Source organism: Solanum pennellii, chromosome 12 (genome assembly GCF_001406875.1).
Source record: "Solanum pennellii chromosome 12, SPENNV200".
NCBI lineage: Eukaryota > Viridiplantae > Streptophyta > Magnoliopsida > Solanales > Solanaceae > Solanum > Solanum pennellii.
In genome coordinates this window covers 47087893-47111491 of record NC_028648.1, presented here as the reverse complement: position 1 = coordinate 47111491, position 23599 = coordinate 47087893, and positions in this window count along the sequence as shown.

Below are 23599 nucleotides of genomic sequence, written 5' to 3'. Positions count from 1 at the left end.
CACAACCCAGCTGACAATTAGTCCATTCTCAACCGTACTCTTCTTCCATTGACCATACTATAATCTAGCAACACCCTTAAGTTGGTATGCAACTAGCTCAACACGCTCAACATCTGGAACATGCATCACCTCACAAAAACTGTATAACTCCGCCACAAAGATCTCTGGATCATCAGTATCACTTGAAGTGTTGAAATCTTGAGGATTTATCCTTGAAAATTCATGCATTCTTGATATATCAGCCACATCTTGTCGATTCCTCTTTGTTGTCCAGCTTGGTAAACATCCAAATAGCATCCCGAAACTCAGCGTTAGTGATCTCTTTTGGGTTGCGTTTCTGGTGCATTAGATACCCCTTGATATTGGTGATTAGCATACCTCCTAGCGGGACGACCTTGAAAAGTACTTCGTGGGGGCATGAAGTGAAATATATGCACAAGCACAAATAAGGAAGAAACTTTATAGAGAAAAGATCTATTAGATGAAAGAGTGTGCAATAACTTAGATAGTTCCCAAATGTTTCAGCCTCCAAAATATAAATGTTGCGCACTTTACACTGAAAATAGGGAATCAACAAACACGAATTCATAGACACCCTATGACTATTGAAATTGGTTCTATAATACCAAGTTTCTCATGCGTCGAGCCTACACCCTTGTTGTGACTGGCACGTAAGAACATTGTTGGCCGCCAATTAACCCTTAACCTTGCTTAACTCTAAGTTGAATATTTACTCAACAACATATGAACTCAAAAGTAAAACTATACAAAAATTCTCAAAATTTATACTCAGAATATTTTTAATAAAAAATCAATGGCTAGAAGAGGCAACTCAAGTCTAGAACATCAACAACTAAAGTGAAATATATTTATCAAACCTCTATTGTCTATGAAGCCTCTATTAACTAAGATGGACGTCCAGAAGTTCCCACGACATCCTAATTAAAAAAATCAATGTGTAAACTCAATGTAAAACCCTCTCAAAAGCAAGGAGGCTCACCAAATCTAGCTAGAACTCAAATGGACCAACGAAAATTAGGTGTTGATCTTGATTACCTCTATTTGCATCATGAAACCATGCACTCCAAATGGCATCAATACATTGAATGTACGAGCGTGTAAGGGAAATGAAAAAATATGAGATAAGCTTGAACTCAAACTAGAGAAACATACTTGCCTCATCTCAATTCAACCTCAAATCATTTTAATATAATATCAAAGATAGTGATGCACTCTATATATAAGATTTTATATAGTAGATTACAACTCAATTTTTATATAAAAATACAACATCACTCAATTTGGGAGATTCTCTAAGCGACAACCATCACTATGAGATGTGTGATTATATAACATCTCGACCACGCTGACACAACTGTCTTATACCTTGAAAGAGTATAAGAACTCCTCAACTAAGTGGATCCACTAATTTATGCTTAAAAACCAATAAGGAATTATCTAAAAAGTATGACCCTTTCTACCTACGTTGGCTACATGTTTTATCAGGACTTTGAGTTGTATGAATTCATCCACATATTAGTGGTCAACACTATTCAAAAAAAATATACCCATTTCATATATTTAAAAATATTTCCTCATCTTCAAAATTTCAGATTATTACTCAAAAGATTCTCTTAAAAGAGGTTATACTTAAAAATCTTCATGAACTTATTTGAAAATCAAGGTTTCCTTCTCATTTTATATGTGAAAACATTTAATCTTGGGAATACTTAGATCCCATATAATCATTTTGAAAAATGAAACTCAAGTTTACTCATCCCCATACTCAAGAACTGAAGTCATAAAAACAAGTTTAAAATGTTTACAGAAGTCTTCTCAAGTAACTTGAAGTAACTCTCAAGAATTTACTCATAACTTTACCTTGGATTTGAATTATGAATTCAATGGTTATAATCCATGTTATGAAGGATGTCTCTATATTTATGTAACGCTCTAAGCCTACGCCCTGGGCGGGAATGGCACTCGGTGACCATTGTTGTCCTTGAGTGAAGCCTAGTCCTGGAGTACTTAACTCAGCAGAAGACTATACTCATCTCAGATATAGAAATAAAGTAGTCTTATAAAATAACTTAGATAACTGCCTTGGCCAAAATGGCACTTAAGTCTCAACATTTGAACATATGAAATTATAAAATAAAAGAGACTCCAAAACTGAACTACTGACTATCTACGAAGTCTCTAAACTAACTGAGATGGATGTTGGGACAGACCCCACAACATCCTAATGAACTAAACTAGTAAAGCAATAAAAAGGATGTCTTTCGGAATGAAAGGGAGACTCACCAACTAACTCTAGAGTGTTCGATGGGATAAACGATGTGTTGCGTGATAATCCTATTTACTAGTGTCCGCATCATAAAACAATGCAAGCCAACTGGCATCAGTACATTAAATGTACGAGTATGTGAGTTGGAATACTATACAACGACTTAAGCTTGACGGGAATAAGATGAATTTACCTTGGGTCTGTTCAACTCAAGAATATGTTCAACTCAAAGTAAGTATATAAAGCAATTTAAACACATTAGATATATGTAAATCTTGTAAAACCATAAAACAACTTAGTTCATTAAAGAAATGCAATAACAAACTAAACTTTACTTATATATGAAAGTAATATAACTTTTGTGGGATTTTCTATAACCGACAATCATCACTTGAGCCTAAGTGATGATAAAATGTTTTATCTAATGCTACCGAGGACCATGCTATACCTTGCCATCGGTATAGGAACTTTCTCAACTTAGTGGATCCACTAGCTTAACTTACGTGATTATCTAAAAAGTATGACCTTTTAATAACCATGATGGCTTCATGGTTTACATGGAGACTTGACTTAATATGAACTCGCATCCCCACATCGGTGCTCTATACTACTACCAAAATACACTTTAGCTCATGCTTTTAGCAAAACTTCCTTTCTTTGGGTTGAGATAATTTGATGAACTTGTTTTAGATTTAAAGCCCTCTTGGAATAAATATTCCCTTTCTACTTAAAACTGTTTTTGAACTCTTAGTTTCCTTTAAACGCAAATGTCAAACATTTATACACTTTTAGGGAATACTTAGTTCTTTTATAGTTTTTTAGAGATGAACTCAACTCTTACGTTTACCTCACTTGAAACTTAAATCCTAGGAAATAGTTATTTCCCTTAGAGCTTTTGAGATTTTAACTCAACTCTTTACTCTTTGCTCAACGTATAACTTGAGACATAAAACAAAGGTAAAATGATTGGTTAAGATTCTTTCAAAACTCTAAGAAGTTATTATAATTACTTCTTAACATTTAATCTTGACTCATAATTTCTTTTACCTTGTGTAACAACCCTAAAAATGGATAAGCTAAGTAATGCTTAATATATCTAGTATGCCAACGATTAGACCGGGTTCACACAGATTGGTGCGCGTAGAACCAGACCTCAAAACCCTTTCTATATCAAAGCTAACTAACTTGGAGAGTTAGTTGAGCTAGCAAAGGTTGGGTCCGACCATGTAGGGCTCTCAAATACGAAGATTTACTCTAAGGAGTCTTTACCGGATTTAAAAAGAGGAAATCTAAGCTTAGGAGGGTAAAATGATCTTTTTCCACGCTAAGGGTAGTATCGTAATTACCCTAAACATATAATTAATTATTTTATTAATAAGGTGTAGGGGCATTACCCAAAAACTAGGATTGTTCCCCGTTGCATGTCCCTGTCACTTATTCCCATTGAATCATAGGTTAGTTATGTTTGTTGGTAGAAAACTAGGGATGACAGGTGTTTTCGTAATGATTATGTGTTTATATGTATGTTTGGAAGTATGTGACTTATGTTGATGTTTCCGAAAATGTAACTACGCGCGTATATGTGTGTTGCCGTTGCTATTGTTCATGGATTAGGACTTTAAATGGCATGATAGTTCTTTATATTTCATGTACACATATTGATCTAAATGTGATGTTCATATGAGTTGAAATGTGTCTTCTTTGAGGGATAATCTCTCGTCTAAACGAATCCATGAAAATGCACCTAAAACGTTCTAAATGCACTATGAAATTCCCCTAAGAACTAAGGTGTAACTTGATGAAAGGATGCTGAAAAATTAAAAGAAAATTTCCCGCTTCTAGTGATGAATTTCGGTAAGCAAAGACGGTTCAAATTGTTGAAAAAAATGAATTAAAACAGGTGAGGTCATGGAGGATTGAACCCGTGACCTCTCAATGTTAAAAACCATGAAAATAAAGAAGTAAAAAGAAATGTGGTGAAGGGGATTCGAACCATGGTATTGGCTAGAAAATGTAACTTAAAAGAAAAAAGTAAGAATTGAGAGGAGTGGGATTAAATACCACCACCTCTCAATAATATTTACGGAGGATAATAAAATAAAAATAAAGGGGGAGGCGTGTGGGAATCGAACCCACGACCTCTTAGGCAGAATAAGGAGGAGAATAAAAGAAAACTAAAGGGGAGGCATGTGGGAATCAGACCCATGACCTCTTAGTCAAATAAAGGAGGTGTATAAAAGAAAAATTAAAGGGGAGGCATGTGGGAATCAAACCCACGACCTCTTAGGCAGATTTAAGTAGGAGAATAAAACAATAATAAAGGGGAAGGCGTGTGGGAATCGAACCCACGACCTCTTAGGCAGATTTAAGGAGGAGAATAAAAGAAAAATAAAGAGAGGCTATGGGGGTTTGATCCCACAACCTCATAGTCAACTCTAAACAGACAAGGAGAAACAGATTAAAAAATAAAAGGAGTTGTGAGGGTTTGATACCACAACCGCTCGGCCAAGTAAGGGGTAATTCAATGGAGAAAAATAAAGAGGAAACGTTGATGTAGGGGCTTGATCTAGGGTACCAATTTCATGTGGACCCAAATACAATAAATTAAAAAAATGTAAGTGTTGTCTAAGGGATTCGAAATTGGGTTCCCTGGCCCAAATTCCGTATAGATGCATAAGTCATACGGGAATTAAATCTTAAACAATAATGCTGCCTACTTAAATCGAAATCGAGATCTTGACATACATACAAGATGCATCAGTCTTGTAATACATAATTTTAGTAAAATATGAGTCACTTTAACGAACTATGAATGAATCCTTATGGCTTGTATGCATAGACCCATAAGTCAAGCATACATGTAAAAATAAGTGAACCTATGATGTAAGTAATGAAGTGGAATAAGCCTAGAAGTGTTAAGTAAGAGTGTAAAACACACTAAATGGCCAAGTGCATTGGCATATGATGAAATGAATAATATGTAAAGAAATGATTAAACCCTATAAGGGTTAAGTAAGAGTGTGAAACACACAAATGGCCAAGTGCATTGGCATATGATGAAATGTACATTCACGTAAAAAGGGGTGAGTAATTATGAAGATCAAATGTGCTAATGTTAATGAATTTGGTGACAAAATGATATGAGGATAATGTAAAAGATGAGAGCAATCTAAAATGAGCCTAAGTAAATGATACCAAAACGTACTCACCTATGAGAGTGTAAAGTTAACGAAGAGACCAGTATCAATAAACACTCTAATGAAAGTATTGAGATTAACACACTTAAAACTAATGATGAGATGACTTATCATCTATTGAGCTATGATGTCCTCATACAAGAAGCCAACTTCCATGACGTATGAGTTGAATGTAATGGAATTTTATACTGAGCACTAATAGACTAGCTATGAGTGCTGATGCCTTATTTCGAGAAGGCGGAGGTTCACATAACTCTCATGAGATGAGACAGTCCTGCATGCCGGGTATGGGTCTCCTTATATCTGCTAGTCTTCGAACCTATACTGCCAATATAAGGATCTAAGGGGGTTCAATTCCCATTTACGCTAGCATCTTTTGGGTCACTTTGCCTGGTGATTCCACCTCTTTTTAGTGTGGGGTTTCATTACACTGGATTTCATGATGGTCACATGATCTATGTCAGTTAAAGTTAAATTTCCCAAAGAATGAATGAGGCCAGCCTCAAATGATGCACATAATGAAACGAATGATACCAAAGCTGTTAGGAAAGGATAATCAAGAGGTTAGTTTGATTCAGGTAATGAAATTAGGTCATTTTTGGTCATTGCACAACGAACCCGATGAATGTCTTAAACTACATCCTAGGTATAGCTGGTGTTTTCAGTGGACCATGAATAAAATGAAATGAAATGAAGTACGTATGAATGAACGAAGCAGAGTCTGTGTTCCCTAAAGCAGACTCCCTACTTGAGGTCCCATAGGTTAAGCCCTCATTTTTTGTACGTCTTAATTTCAAGTCTATGATTCTAAGGTCTCATGGCATACTGATGAATATATGAACAAGGTTATGTGTTATAGGAATTATGATATGTGCTATGTGTACGCTGTTGTGTGATGTGTGCAAAATGTTAACTATGATGATGCATGTTACTCTCATGGCATAACTTTCCTAATCCAAATTTGGAAAGCTCATAAAATTTCCTAATTCAAATTTGGAAAGCTCACTCACTTTACTAATCTCAGTTTGGCAAGTCTACTGACTTGACCTTCTATAATAATGTTGTTAGGAAAGAGATAATCTTACTCATGCATGTCATTGGTGTGTGCTTGCATATACCCATACTTATTACAGGTGCGTACTAAACCCATACAACTCTAATCTTTTAGGTGCAGGCACAGGTGGACGCTAGAGCTACAGGATCAACACTGCAGTTATCCAGACGTCGAGCATTCATCCTTTCTTGATAGGCCCTCATGCTTTTGAGGATGCTTTCCCATTTACACTCTAGCTTAGTTGTAGGATTGATCTTGTGGAGTATGTTCCACTAGAATTTCTTTCCCATTTTTTTCAGACATTGTATTGGTGCCATTTTTTCAAGTACATCTTTATGTTTATAATAAAATGTTTCTTTCATTTTATGATCTTAATGTTAAATGGTTTATGGTGAACAATTTCGTATGTTGTACAATGTTTACTAAGCATGTTAAGAAACAAAAAGTTTAAAATTTTCCGCTAAAATTAACCTAGATGAAGTAAGAACGACGTATGTAGGCTTGTCTGCGCCCTCGTAGAGGTCAATGACGCCGGTCTTGTCTGCGGTCTAGATTTCGATCGTGACACCCTTTTCTTAGCTTCCCTTCGATTGTATTATAAATTAAAGGATAATTATCTCATTTTTATGGATGATTCAATCATGTTTATATATGCTTTAAAGTGTTGTAAAAAACTAGGAATGATAGGTACATCACTTAGGAACAAGTATGAAAAGAGAGGGAAAGAACGGTGTAACCAGGTGTCCTTGGCGCTCTGAGAAGAGCGTAGCAACAGATCCTGACGGACAAAGGCTTTCCGCAAGAGCTTTATTTTTGGTGCGGCACACCAGGGCTTGACAGACAGAGTCTTTCTTGAGGGGCTCTCGTAGGCGCGGCGCCCTTGGGCCTATTAGACGGGTTTTCCGACTTTGCTTCTCCAATTTTCAATTCTAAACCTCCTAATCTTCCATGTATCCCACTGAAAACACTTTAGGATCAATAAACACCTCATTATTCAAACACTTAGGATCAATAAATACAAGTGATAAACTATAATTCAACCCACAAGAATTTCATAATTTTTCGTCAAGAACTTCCCTGCTCATCATTCAATAAACTCTAACTTTCTTAATTGAATCAAATTGGGGGTATGGGTGAAAGGACCCAACACTAAATGATCTCAGATACTTCGATATGCATCATCCCTGATGAAATCCATGCAATGATTTTTGCATTCTTGGACAATTCTTAATCTTTCTCTTCTTTTCTATTTTTTCTACCCAACCCTAAGCGTTCAAATTTTTTGTTAAAATGAATTAGGACTTGGTTTTTACCCCTAAATAGCCCTTAAAACGAATTAGGAAATACTAGGGTGAAAATACAACTTTTGCTCTTACTGAAATCCGGATTGGACTTTCCTCAGACCAACAACCATACTTCCAAAAGTCATATATCCTTCATACAACCTCGAAATTCACAAACTTGGCGCCGCTGGAAAGATATTTCCAAGATATCTCAATCAATATAAATATCTAACCCTAACTCTTCCTGAGATTGAAGTTATGATAATTCAAAACTGACAAAAACTCACATTAAATAGCTAGAAATTTTCCCGATTTCACTATTTATTTCAAAAAATGCTTATTCTTGGTTTCTTAGCTTATCGTTTAGTTATTTCAAGTTACACGATGTTACAATATCCCCCCCTTGTGAACATTCGTCCTCAAATGAGAATTCTTTAACTAAGCTAAGAGTTGTAACATCACTTCAACACTCTACACCAAAACAAATAATAACATGCTTACACTTAATGTAATAAAGGGCTAGGAAGAGAATTTAACACCTTGATTCACATTCTCTTTGGATTAAAAAAGATGTAGATATCTCTCTTTCATATGCTCCTCAACTTTCCAAGTCGCTTCCTCAATGAATTGCTTCCTCCAAAAGACCTTGACTGAAGCAACTTCCTTTGTCCTCAACTTGTAAACTTGATGATCCAAGATATGAATTGGAACTTCTTCATAGGATAACTTATCCTTAATATCAACACTCTCAGTTGGTACTATCATCGAAGGATCACCCAAGCACTTCTTCATCATAGAAATTTGGAATTCCGGATGCACCACTGCTTTCTCTTGAGGTAACTCCAACTCATAAGACACATTGACCACTCTCTTGGAGATTCTATAGGGTCCAGTATACTAGGGACTAAGTTTCCCCTTCTTACCAAACCTCATAACACCTTTCATTGGTGAAACTTTAAGATACTCCTAATCATCCACCTCAAACTTTAATGGCCTTCTCCTAACATTTGTGTAGGACTTTTGGTAACTGTGTGTCGTCTTCAATCTTTATTGAATCACTTTCAAATTATCCATAGCTTTGTGAACTAGATCTATTCTTATCAACCCTGCTTCACCAACTTCGAACCACCCAATAGAAGATCGACATCTTCTACCATAAAGAGCTTCATATGGAGTCATGTGGATGTTTGAATAGTAACTATTGTTCTAAGAAAACTCAATGAGAGGTATGTGATCATCCCAATTTCCCTTGAAGTCGATCCACAATCTCTCAACATATTTTCTATGGTCTGGATAGTACACTCTACTTGCCCATCTGTCTGAGTTTGAAATGTAGGGCTCAAGTTCACCTTTTAACCCAAACCTTTTTGGAAAGATTTCAAGAAATATATAGTAAATTGTGCACCTCTATATATAATAATAGAGACTAGAACTACATGGAGTCTTACCACTTTTTTAAGGTACAACATAGCATCATCCTCTGCCGAATAGGTAGTATTTACCGGCAAGAAATTGACTGATTGTTTCATTCTATCAACAATCATCCAAATAAAATCATGTTGCCTTCGAGGTCTTGGAAATCCTGTGATGAAGTCCATATTAATCATCTCCCACTTCTATTCCGTAAGTTCTATATTCTGAGCAAAACCTCCAGTTATTTGGTGTGCTACTTTCACTTGCTGGCAATTTGGTCACTTGGCAACAAACTCAACAATATCTTTCTTCATGTCTTCCACCAATATACTTCTCTCAAGTCATGGTACATCTTGGTGTAACCCGGATGGATGGAGTATCTTGAGATATGAGATTTCTTTATGATCCTTTCTTGGAGTTCATCCACCCTTCGTACACAAAATCTACCTTGATACTTTAGCACACCATCTCAATCTTGTTCAAAATAAAATACTCTTTGCTTATGAACGTTCACCTTTATGTCAAGAAAAATGGGGTCTGGGTCTTTCTTCCCTTTCACCTCTGACACTAATGATGACTCAACCCAATTGGTCACCACTATGCCTCCTTCTGTGGAATTCATAAGTATCGCCCCAAACGTGTATGTGTGTGCACATCTTTTGATAACTCCCTCTTTCCTTCTTTAACATAGGAAGTACTTGCCATAGACAACCTGGTTAAGGCAACATCAACCACATTGGCCTTACCTGGGTGGTATAGAATACTCATGTAATAATCCTTGAGTATTTCCAAGAACTTCCTTTATATGAGATTGAGTTCTTTCTCAGTGAACACATATTGGAGGCTCTTGTGGTCGGTGAATATGTCAACATGTACACCATACAAGTAGTGGGTCCATATCTTCAAAGCAAATACTACTGCAGCCAATTCTAAATCATGAGTTGAATAATTATTCTCATGAACCTTCAAATTTCTAGAGGTATAAGCTATAACTTTGTCATTCTTCATCAACACACAACCCAAACCAACTCTTTATGCATAATACACCACAAAAGTTTAAGTACCCTCTGGTAAGGTCAAATTCATAGTGGTAGTCAATCTTTTTTAATCTCCTGAAAGCTTTTCTCACAAGCTTAAAACCATTGAAACTTGACTCTCTTCTGAGTTTGCTCGGTCAGAGGAAACGAGATAGATGAAAACCTTTCAACAAATCTCCTATAATAACAAACCAAACCAAAAACAAACTCTTTATATACGTTGGAGATGTGGGTCTAGGCCAACTCATAACTATTTCTACATTATGAGTATCAATTTTAATCCCATTATTAGAAATAATAAGGCCCAAGAATGCAACAGACTTAAGAGAAAACTCACACTTGGAGAACTTGACATATAGATCCTTATCTTTTAATGTTTGATGAACTACCCTGAGCTGACTAGCATGATCTTATTCACTCCTTAAGTAAACCAGTATGTAATCAATGAAGATGATGATAAATAAATCTAAATAAGGATTGAATACTCTGTTCATAAGATCCATGAATGCTACAGTTGCATTTGTCAAACTAAAGGACATAACCAGAAATTCGTAATGCCCATATATTGTTCTAAAATTTGTCTTTGGAATTTCACATTCATTAACTTTCAACTGATGGTAATTTGATCTGAGATCGATTTTCGACAAGCATGAAGTACCCTGGAGTTGGTAGAGAAGATCACCTATCTTTGGAAGAGGATATTTATGCTTGATAGTCACCTTATTCAATTGGCGGTAATCAATAAACATACTAAGGGAACCATTTTTCTTCCTTACAAACAAGACCGGAGCGCCCAAAGTGAGACACTTGGTCGAATGAAACCTTTATCTAACAGATATTTCAATTGTTCTTACAAGTCTTTTAACTCTACTGGTGACATTCTGAATGGTGGAATAGAGATAGGACGAGTATATGGAATGATGTTTATGCGGAAGTCTATTTGTCTTTCAGGAGGGACTCTAGGTAGATCATCATAACAAAACTTCTACAAGCTTACTGACTATTGGAACTAACTGAAGGGAAGTTACCTTAACACTCGAGTTCTTAACTTTGACTAAGTGATAGATACACCCCTATAAGACTAACTTTCTCGCCGTTATGTACTAAATGAAACGACCCTTAAGCACTGTTGAACTACTAGTCCACTCTATGACTGGCTCATTAGGAATATGGAACTTGACAACTAGAGTTCTATAATCTATTGACGCATATCAGACATGAAGTCATTCCATACCTAAAATTACATAAAAATTTACCATGTCTAACTCTACTAGATCAGTCATGGTGTTCTTGTGATTGATGGAAACATGATAATCACAATAAACTCTTTCCGCTGGAATAGACTAACCAATAGGTGTAGAAACACAAAAGGGTTCATAAAGTTTTTCAGGAAGAATCTGAAACTAGTTTGCGAAAATAAGGAGTTACGAAGGACAAACTTTCTCTTGCGTCTAAAAAAGCATAAACATCAAAAGTAAATACTTTGATCATACCTGTGAAAACATGTGGAGAGTCCTATTGCTCTTGGCGGCTAGTGATTGCATAGAGACAGTTTGCCCCTCTTCCAGTACCACAAGTGGCTCCTCTTGGTGCTGCCTTGTCTGGTGGAGCAACTGATGAATATTGAGTTCTATTGCCCGCACTACAACAAATATGATATATAGCTACGAAATTATTAGCTACGACATCTAATGGCACTACAGAGGCTGGGTCACCCACACACTTCTTCAAGAGCGAGATGTGGAAGAACTGATGCACTGCTGCTAATTCTGCTGGCAACTCTAACTCATATGCCACCTTACAAACCCTTTTCAATATCTTGTAAGGACCTACAAATCTAGGACTGAGCTTCCATTCTTGACAAATCTCATCACCCCTTTCATAGGTGAGACTTTCAGAAAAACCCAATCATCAACTTGGAACTCTAGTTCCCTTCCCCTTACATCTGCATAAGATTTCTGACGAATTTAGGTTGTCTTAAATCTATCTATAACGAGTTTCACTTTCTCCATAGCATAAAGGACTAAATCTTGCCCTATCAAAGCTTCTTCACCCACTTCAAACCAACTAAAGAGATATCTACATCTAAGACCATACAAAGCTTCATAAGGGGCCATCGGAATATTGGGATGGTAGTTATTGTTGTAGGCGAACTCAATAAGCAAAAGGTGATCATCCCAACTACCCTTGAAATCAATCACACAAGATCTCAAAAAATCCTCTAGGGTAAAAATGGTACCGCTTTGCCTGTCCATCCGTCTGTGGATGAAATGTTGTCCTAAGGTTAACTTGAGTACCAAGCCCCTTCCGAAATGACTTTCATAAATGGGAGGTAAATTGAAGACCTCTATATGAGATAATAGACAAAGGAACCCCATGCAACCTCACAATTTCATTAATGTTAAGCTTGGCATATTCCTCTGCCGAATCTGTAGTCTTGACCGCTAAAAAGCGAGAATACTTAGTCATCCAATCAACTATCACCCAAATTGAGTCATGTTGTCTGCGAGTACGAGTTAACTATATGATGAAATCCATATTGATCACGTCCAACTTCCAAATAGGAATATCAATCTCTTGAGTCATATTTCCTAGTTTTTGATGTTCTACCTTGACTTTCTGGAAATTGGGGCATCTTCTATATCCCTCTTCATGCCATTCCACCAATAGACTTCCCGTAGGTCGCGGTACATCTTAGTACCACCTGGATGAATAGAACATCTGGAGCTATGGGCTTCTGCAAGGATATGGTTTCTCAACTCACCCACATCAGGAATATACAATCTACCCTGGTAGCGAAGTACATCATATCCCCCTCGAAAGAAAACCTCCTCCACTCTTTGTATGTAAACTGCACCCTTAAGTTCAAGCATGATTGGATCACCGTCTTGCTTATTTTTAACCTCCATAACCAAAGAAGATTCTGCCGCATTTTGAACTATTACACCACTGTCTGTTATGCTCATAATGCGAACTCCTAAGCGAAAAAGCATGTGAACATCCTTCACTATTCCTTACTTTCTTCCTCAACATTGGATACACAACCCATACATAATCTACTTAGAGCATATGCTACTACATTCGCCTTACAAGGATGATAATGCACACTCATATCATTATCCTTAAGGAACTCAAGCCATCTTCTCTGACAAAAATTCAACTCTTTCTGGTTGAACAAATACTGAAGGCTGTTATGATCAGTGAACACATTTACACGAGCACCATACAAGTAGTGTCTCCATATGTTGAGTGCAAACACCACTACTGCAAGCTCGAGGTCATCGGTTGGATAGTTTTTCTCATGAACCTTAAGTTGTCTAGAGGCATATGCTATAACCTTATCTCGCTACATTAATACACAACCTAGGCAAACTCTGGATGCATTAGAATAGATCACATAACCATCTGAAGCCTCTGGTAGAGTCAAGAGAGGATTTGTAGTTTATCTAGTTTTAAATTTTGCAAAGCTTTTCTCACAATCATCTCACCATTGAAACTTGACCATCGTCTGAGTTAGCCTAGTCAATGGTGAGGCTATGGATGAGAATCCTTCCACGAACCTTCTACAATACCCCGCTAGACCTAAGAAACTTCTTATATCTATAGCAGAGGTAGGTAAGAGCCATTGTTTCACTCCTTCTATCTTATGTGAATCAACTCAGATCCCTTCTCTAGATACAATGTTACCAAGGAAAACAACGGATTTCAACCAGAACTCACATTTGCTAAATTTAGTGAGTAACTGGCAATCCTTGAGATCCTGTAGAACAATTCTCAAATGACTCGCATGTGCTTCCTCATTCCTAGAGTTAATGTGGATAGCATCAATAAGTATGATAACGAACAAGTATAATTACTGTTTGAAAACTCTGTTCATCAAATCTATGAAAGTTGTAGGAGCATTGGTTAGTCCAAATGACAAAATTACAAATTTGTAATGACCATACCATGTTCTGATGGATGTTTTTGGAATGTCACTATCTCTTACTCTAAGATGATGATAACCCGATCTGTGGTCTATATTTGAAAAATGACTTGCACCCTAAAGTTGTTAAAATAAGTCATCAATACTGAGGATGGGATACTTATTCTTGATTATGACCTTTTTTACCTGTCTATAATCAATGTAAATTCTGAGAAAACCATCTTTTTTCTTTACAAACAACACTGGTGCACCCCATAGTGAAATACTAGGTCTGATGAAACCCTTATCTTGAAGGTCTTTCAAGTTCTCTTTCAACTCCTTAATCTCTGATGGATCCATTCTGTAAGGAGGAATAGAAATAGACTGGGTATATGGAAGGAGATCAATGCCAAAGTCGATTTTCCTTTCAGGGGGGACTCCGATAAAATCTTCTGGAAAAATTTCAGGAAACTCACAAACTACTGGAACTGACTCAAGAGTTGGGGTTTCAGAGCAACAACCCTTAACCTGAACTAGAAGATAGATATAAGCCTTAGAGATCTCTTTCTGTCCTTATGGTAAGAAATGAATCAATCTATAGGCGCTAAGGTACTACTTTTCCATTCTAAGACTGATTCGTCTGGAAACTAAAAATGAACAATCCTAGTTCTACAATCGACCGAGAAATAACATGATTGTAACCAATCAATGCCTAGAATGACATCGAAGTCTACAATTTTTAACTCTACAAGATCTGCTGAGGTGACTTTCTGAGAGACTGTGCCAGGGCAATTTCTGTATACCCTTCTATCTAAAATTGGGTCACCGACTAGAGTAGAGACTGAGAAAGGTTTTGAGAGAGTTTCTGGACTAACACTGAATGTGACTGTTATGAAGGAGTTACAAAATAAAGAATAGCCCCCGTATCTAACAATTGTTAAACATCAAAGTCAAAGTCTCGTAACGTACCAGTGACTACCTCAGGAGAACCTTCGTTATCCTGAAGAGCATACAACCTGTTCTGGCGCTGAACGCCACCTGTACTAGATGATTTACCCTGCTGAGTCGGGTGACTTGTTGGTGCTAATGAAGTTGTTGACTGAACTCTACCATTACCACCTCTTTGAATCTGTCTAGAAGGACAATCCCTCAACTTGTGAACATACTGACCGCACCCAAAACATCCTTCTTTTCCTATGAGACACTCGCCCGGATGGTTCTTACCACATCTAGGACAAGTGGGGTAAGTCTAGGTTCCTGAAACACTTCCTTGAGACTTAGATCATGGCGCTCTAACCTTATGGTCGTACCTGTTCTTGGAGGATGGAACACTAACCGACGAAGGGCTTGAGCTGAAAACTTCTGCTGATTCTGTGAGCAATTTTCACCACCCGATTTCTACTAAGAGTAGTCATAGTTCCCAATCCTAGCCTTCTTACTCTCCTTGTCCTATTCCCTAACCTTATCAACCTCAACCTTCTGAGCAGAGCCATAAGCCTAAAGATGTTCATATCTCCTAATAACGCTAAAAGAACACTTCATGAAAAGTTGTAAATATCAAAACTCAAGAACATGAAAGTGTGATTATAATAGTAGTAATTAATCGTAGTGGGAGAATCATAATGAAGATTGATTTGTATTGTATGCCTAACAGAACTTTTATGATAGATCTCCTGAAAAAAAGTACACTCTTGGAGGGTTTCACGATAAACTTTCTCAAGATCAAGTAAAAAATCAGTTTATTAAGATGAAGCACTACTACACAAAACTGCATGAGAAAATAGCTTGGTAAATTTTCTTTCGATAAGAAATAAAGGAATGCATGTGAAAGTTGTAAAGGCATAGTTAAGAGTCTAAGTGGGAGATTATTAGAGTATGTACTATTAATAATGTGTTTGTATATAGTACTCTAACAATTTCTTAGATTAAATATCTAAGTGGTAGATTGTTAGGGTATATACTATTAACCATGTCTTTAGATATATTACATTATAACAATTGTCATGGTTAAAAGTCAAAGTGGGAGATTGTTCGACTGTATACTATTAACCATATGTTAAGAATAATATTTATTAGAGAAAAATATTTACTCAATTTTAATAGATCATGTATTCGTTTATGGTGTCTAATCATTTATATAATAGATGATTTGGTGTGTAAAGTTTTAGCTTATACACAGAGGATTAAATCATCGATTCTCACAAGTATAAGTGTTTTTTTCTCAATCTATAATGGAAATTGAACATGTCATCAGGTACAATTGTTGCACAAGATTATATGTAATTATTCTGATTATGTGAATGATATAGTTCCAACTTCTTATGCTAGTACATTTTGTATGTATTGAAAAGGACCAAGTAGATATAGTTGTTTTCGACTAACTAGCAAAACATATTCTCTAAACTATCAAATATACTTATTTTCTTAATCCTGATATAACTATTATTATTTGTATACATTAATTGTCGTTTTGATTTATTAAAAAGTGAGATTCTGAGATAGGTCAATATGCCTGATAAGTTGAATGATAATAATATATATTGGTGAAATAATAAGTTAGTTGATGGAATCCATGTCTCATTATAGAGAATGATTGATATGTCATTTTGAGAAACATATAAATTTTCATCGTGTCAAATCTTTCTAGTATTTATGAATCCAACACATGAAATAAGTTAAGTAGTGCTATAAAGGAAATCAATCATTAAGTTAAATTCGTCAGTAATATAATTTATTGATTAGTATCTGAAATCTTAGCATGGGGAATCAAGAAGTAGAGAAGTGTATTTACGAATTTCTAGCGGAATGATTTGTAATTTATTACACTAAGAATAATTCATATTCATTATTTAGAATTATTTCAATAATAGGAAGCCTCGATAATTAATTATGTGGTCCCTATAGTGTCCATTTTAAACTATAACTCATAATCCTATTTCTATGGAAAAAGGAAGAATAATATGGGTTTTTCTAGTCTTCTAGAAAAATTAGATTTTCGATTCCTTTTTGGATTAGGAAGAAATCTCTATATATAGGAATTCTCCTAACCTTGAAAAGAGATTAATTTTCTATTCGATTCTTGCCCACCCATGTATTAAGAGATTTCGAATGTGACTTGGGATAACTGTAGAAGACAATAACTATTGTTTATCTTGTAGATTCACTTGAAGGTCCGTCTATCTTGTGGATTCGCTCGAAGGTTTTTTTTTTCAATAGGTATTTATCGGATTAAATTTTAATATGTTTATGTGTTCTAAAATAATATATGTTTTAATATAAACAATACCGGTTATCTATTATTCATGTAAGTAGTAAAGATCCTAATATACTTTTGTTGTGCATATATGTTTTCTAATACATAGTTGTGTTTTGTATCATTTTTTATATGTATCTAAAGCATGTAAAACTATGGGGACACTAACATGTATTATAAACAAAAATTATATATGATCCGTTGAACAAGTTATAATAATGTATCTTGAAGTGTTAATTTATTTGGAAGGATACAATAAATATATTTGGTACGATTTTAGCTATGTATTAGTGTATTATGTAGTTCCAATTGAATCAATGCCGGACAAAGTGATTGATCAGTTCTGAAATGTGTTTTTAAAGAACTTGTCTTGCCACCAAGATACAAAATAATGCTCAATGGATAAAGTAAAAAAGCAGAAGAAAGATTCAGATGAAAATCTAACATCAAACATAAATTGTTTTGTGCAATGTGAACATGTAGGCCTCAATAGACGACTTGTACAATCTTCGTGAAAGAAGAATCTAGATCAATACTTTTTTGGAGTACTTTGTTTTTTCAGATCTAATAATTATCAAGTTATAACATTTCTTTCCGTTGATACAAATTTCTACATTAAAAAAGTACTTTTAGCTTACTAATTCCTGATTCAATAAATTGAAATGTTACGCTTATTTTTCAATTATTCATATTTTTTTCTATTGTTAATTTATAATAAAGTGAATTTGTGTATTGTTTTGTGTTTTATACAAAGTTATTTTTAAAATATACATAGTATTGGTTAAGTAATTAATGTTTCTGTAACAATTAGTAAGTACTGAAAATACTATTATATTGCATTAACATGTTTAAAATAATGAATCTAATACTTAATTCATTGAAAATTTTTGTATCAGATGATATAGTATCAAGTGTTGTGATATTATCGGATAAAAGTTGTGATGTGTATTTTTCACAACCCGAATTCTGAATTTCGAATCGCAACCGGCATCGTTGAACTCTTAGAGGTCCCAGACAAGTCTCATCTTGCATTCATCACATTCATATGGTTAATTTTAGCGGAAAATTTAAAACTTTTAAACAGTATGAAGTATACATAGACTTTATATAGTTATTCCATGAATTCATCCTATACTAAACTCAACATAAAAGTAACAACCATCAATCATAAGAATCAATTCGTAAATGAATAAGAATATATCATTAATAAATATACCAGACACGACCTTATTACAAAAGCTTCAAAATGAAAGTACGAAATAAACGCTAGGGACAAAATCCACTAGGTTTTTCTAAAACTAAGGCTAGACTAAAACTGTAGCATCCTCGAAATCAAGAGGACCTACCAAATGGTCTGGAGAAACGCTTATGTCCAAACCGTTGCAGGAGTCGTTAATCTGTCCCTTAACCCACATCTATAAAATAGTAAATAGTAGGGGTTATTACACCACTTCTACTAAGTATGGGTGTATGCACACATACACATAAGGCTATGCATGATCATAGAAAGCTCTTCCTAAACAACATGTTATTTCTGGAAAGCCTAGTCACTAGACTTTCCTAAATCGTTAGTTGTGAATTGTGGTATGAATATGATGTATTTTATTGAATTCAAAGCACACATCTCATTTTCTATATGATTACAAAATACTATTATTATCAACATAATTTTAAAACAACTCGAGCGAATATTTGAGATTTTTGATCCTCTTAGGCCGAGAGCTCCTCTTTGTACACTTAGATTATTTTTCAGTCCTTATCTTTTTGTTGTTGTGTACTTCAATAATTCTTTTGGTCCTATGTTTTACTTACAAGTGCAATGATTAATTGTAGTCTCATTCCCACAATGAATCGATTTAAGTAATCCAAGGACTAAGGAATGAAATCCCTACCATATAGCGAGTCATTCTTTACACTATATATTCATTACCTTTCATAAGCTATTCTCTATTGATCATGCCATTGATTTCATTACTTTCATGTTTTATATATTATACATTTCATATACACGAGACTTTGGAATCGTTGATGTAGCATTAATACATCTCAAGTGAGGGCCCAACATATTGAACCTCAACTAGAGGGCCTTCATTAGCAAACACAGAGTTTGCTTCATTAGTCCATTCGTACTTCACATTATTAATTTCATTCATTCGTAGGCTGATGTAAACAACAAATATACCTAGGATGAAGTTAAGGACTCTCATTGGGATCATGAAGTACAATGACAAAGAATGACCTAATGTCATTACTTGAATCTGATTTCACCTCCTGATTGTTTTGCAAAAACACCTTCGGTATCGTTCATTTCATTATCTTCCATACTTTGAGGCTGGCCTCATTCTTCCTTTGGGAACTCTAACCTTAACCCACATAGATCTTGTGAGCATCATGAAAGCAGTGTCTGCCCCACACCGAAAAGATAGGGAATCACCGGGCAATGTGACACGAACATGCTAGTGTATATAAAGATTTGAACCCTGGTAGATCCCTATATTGGCAGTATAGGTTCAAAGACTAGGAGATATAAGAATAACAATATCCGGAATGCCAAACAGTCTCATCTCATGAGAGTTACGTGAACCTCCGTCCTTCGAAGGCATCATCGCTCATTGCTATCCTATCGGTGCTCAGTATAAAGTTCGATTACATTCAACTCATACGTCATGGAAGCTGGCTTCTAGTATGAGGACATCATAGCGCAATATATGATTTCTCATCTCATCATTAGTATTATATATACACTAATCTCAATACTTTCGTTAGAGTGTTCATAGAGACTTGTCTCTTTTTTAGCTTTACACTCTCATAGGTGAGTACGTTTTGGTAACATTTACTTAGGATCATTTGAGATTGATCTCATCTTTCACAAGCCTCTTATCTTGTTGTCACCACATTCATTAGCGTTAGCATATTTGCTCTTCATAATTACTCACGCCTTTGTACGTGAATGTTCATTTCTTCTTTATCTTTTAGTGTTGACGCAAGCATTATGGAGGCTTGCTTCTAGATTGAGATTTACTTAATCTATTGATGACTGGTCATCCTTGTTTATATTGATGAAATGTGAATTTTCCTTACATATCATCCTTTGGTCTTAATGAGACTGGCTCACAGATTCTAACACCTTCATACGTGAGTATTCTTTTAACATAGTAGCTTAGGTGGAAGTGATACTTGTCTCACTTCCTTTAACACCCCTGTCTCACTTTCTTTAACACCCAATTCTTGTCACTTACTTTATACCCCTTTAATTATGTTATAACTCACGTTACTTACTTAATTTAGTATAGTAGATTCATATCATCATTTATGGACGATGAGCACTTCATTCAATGAGTTTCATGATTTCATATGTCATTCTTTTTTAGCATGTTGGGAGTTGTCCCAATGAATGGCATTCCCTTAGTAATGGATTCATTGAATTACTTTAGATGTGCTTATTCATTTGACAATCCAACATTTTAGTCAATTAAGATAGTATAGGGTATTTTGGGACTTGTCCCATTGATTGACATAACCTTAGTATGGATTCATTTTGTTCTGCTGGTCATGCTTAATTCGACATTGCATTATATTGGGCACATAAGATTGGTGTAAATTTAGTATTGGCCAACAAAATTTGGAAATGACTTCATAGCTAGTTTATTGGCACAAGCCTAACATTTATTCAGATATAGTTTCATGAGATTCTCATTAGTCAATTTTTCCATCATTATTTAGAAGCAATAATGTAAGCCAATTCCATTAAACTTTTGGGCAAGACATTGTTAGCCATTTTACTGGCAAAATCCAAACATTCATTCAACATATGATTTCATGAAGATCTTTTTAGCCAACCTTATAACATAGCTTTAGCCATAACACTTTTAAGCATATTGGACAGAATCATATTACAATTTGATAAATATATCATCTTTATAACGTTATATTAACAGCAAGTATGCACAACAGACCGTAACATCTTCTTACATAAGATCTTCGTACATATCTTTAACATAGTATCACTCTTTTAATTCACATAATAATACATTGCATCAAACGAGACCAATCAATAGGTTAATTCAATCATTATTTAATCAAAAACCATAGAAATTAAGATCAGCTAGAAGCACATACCAACAACATAATTTTTAACCTATTCAACATTGAAACAGTAACAAGGATACTAGGGAAAGGAGTTCGACAAGAACGAGGGGAAACAACCCTAGTTTTTAAGATCTTTGAATCATTTAAAAGAAAGTTCTCTTGGAGAAAGAAGTCAAGGAGAGAAACCCATACCTTATGTAGAATTTAATATACGAAGACCACCTTGAATGAAACGTTGAAGAAATCTTGAAGTCTCCCTAGAGAAATCGATAAATTTTCTGCCTTTTTCTTGCGTTCGTTGCTCACTGTTTCTGTGTCCTTTTTTTCTATGAGTTTGAACGTAATTTTTAGGTTTAAGAACTGATCCTTACTCATTCAACTTATAGTTTAATAATTTAGTTACTAAATTAATTAAATAATTACTAAAAAGCCCCTCCTAGATTGACTAGAACTAGGAAAACACAATACATGGTTAAACTTGAAATTATTCCAAAGAATTTCGTTTAGCCCTTTAAATTAATTAATTAAATGACTAATTTAATTAATTAAGGTAAATAGGGTAACTATTAAAGTGCCCCTAAATCATTGGGAAAAAAATTAACCCTTTTGGACCATCCTAGATTAAGTACTAGAATGTTTCTTGAGTTGTACTAGGTTAGTGTAACAATTTTGGTTTCACCCATTTAATTTATTTAATTAAATGGCTAATGTAATTAATGAAGTGACTTAGTCTATGTAATAAAGTACGCTTAAGTCGTTATAACCATAACTAATCCTTTGAAACATCCTAGGTTATGTACTAGGTTGTTTTTTTTCTTGTTTTAATCCAAATCTGGATATTGCTTTGTGATTTTGGTTTTGCCCCTTTAAATTAATTAAGTAAGTTTTTAAATTAATTAATTAAGTAGCATAGGATAATTAATAAAGTATCATTAAGTCGTTAGGATCTTAACTAAATCTTTGGAACATCCTCGGTTAGGTACTAGGTTGTCCCTTTCTTGTCTTAACCAAAATGTGAAAATTTCCTTTTTATTTTCGGTTTTAGACCTTTTAAATTAATTAATTAACTTGATAAATCAATTAATTAGGTAACATAGGGGAATTAATAAAGTAACCCTAAGTTGTTAGGACCATAACTAACCTTTTGGACCATCCTAGGTTAGGTATTAGGTTGTCTCTTTAACTAGTACTAGGTTAGTGTCAACCCGGTTCTGGTCCTAGGTTGTCGGGTGCACTAATGGGTCCAATTCGTTTACTCCTAGGTTATTTCGTTATTTAGGGCAGTAGGTTAGAGTCTAGAATTTGTAGGGAGGTTAGGCCCCACATGTAGTGGTCTCTTGTGCACGGTTTTCTTCCTAACTACCCTAACTGAATTCGGTTAGGGTGGTCCCCTCCTTTGGCAGCATCTTCACATGTCTTGCACATGTGCTTGCACATGGGTTGGTTGCACTTTCCTAACTAACTATTATTTATGGTTCATTTGGAAAAGTCTATTATTGTCCCAAAGACCCTCACTAAGTCCTTGGGCAGTGATTAATTTACATGATCATTTTAAATGATGGTGTGCTGTGGTACGAGGCTTGACACTTGGATGCCTAGTACTTTGAGTGCAAATACCAGAAAATATATCTTTTAGCTTAGGGTATTCATTTCAGGTACATTTTTTAAACAAGCTCATTAATGTTAGAAAATTGGCTAACACCCTTTAACTAAATATTTTCTAATATGCTCAATATTTTGCTTATTTGGGTATTATATAAAAATTGACTAATACCCCTTAGCCAAATTCCTTAGACATATAATTTTTTCGGAATTTTACAGTATTGGATAAGAGACAAAATATTAAAAGGTACTAAATATATTACAAATTAAGTGAATTGTAACAATTGTAAATGTATAGTATCACATTTTTTGAGACAAATCAATTTTTTTTTTGAAATAATGATAAATAATAATTGTGTATTATATGCATCATATATCTTTTAACAAATTTGTATCAGCTTATAATATAGTATCAAGTGAAGTCATTTGTACCAAATTTATCAGAGGCTGAATACAAGGAGTCATTTTTGCCATAATTTG